The sequence below is a fragment of the Leptodactylus fuscus genome, chromosome 4, assembly GCF_031893055.1.
Source record: "Leptodactylus fuscus isolate aLepFus1 chromosome 4, aLepFus1.hap2, whole genome shotgun sequence".
Lineage (NCBI taxonomy): Eukaryota > Metazoa > Chordata > Amphibia > Anura > Leptodactylidae > Leptodactylus > Leptodactylus fuscus.
The window spans coordinates 199,592,009-199,592,353 of NC_134268.1; positions in this window are offsets into that span (position 1 = coordinate 199,592,009).

Genomic DNA, 345 nt, shown 5'->3' on the forward strand with positions numbered 1-345 from the left:
TTCCTTAAAGAAAACAATAAGCAGAGTGTAAACCCAGTGTTTGTATATTCTGAAAAGAAAAACACTCAAATGTCAGTTTTAGTAAATATGCGCTTTAAGGTGTATTCACACAGTGCAGTTTTGATGCGGTTTTAGTGCACTTTTCTATTAAATAAATATGCATCACCTATAAATGAAGGACACAGCGAGGAGAACCGCGGCCACTGCGGCGGGGGCTCTATGAGCTCAGTGTGACCCGCACCCAGACGGACGTCACCCCCTCCCCCACCTCCAGGCCCTCTGCGCACCCACGTGTCCCGCCGAGGCCCCGCCTACACTGGTGACGTCACGGGCTTGGAATGCGTT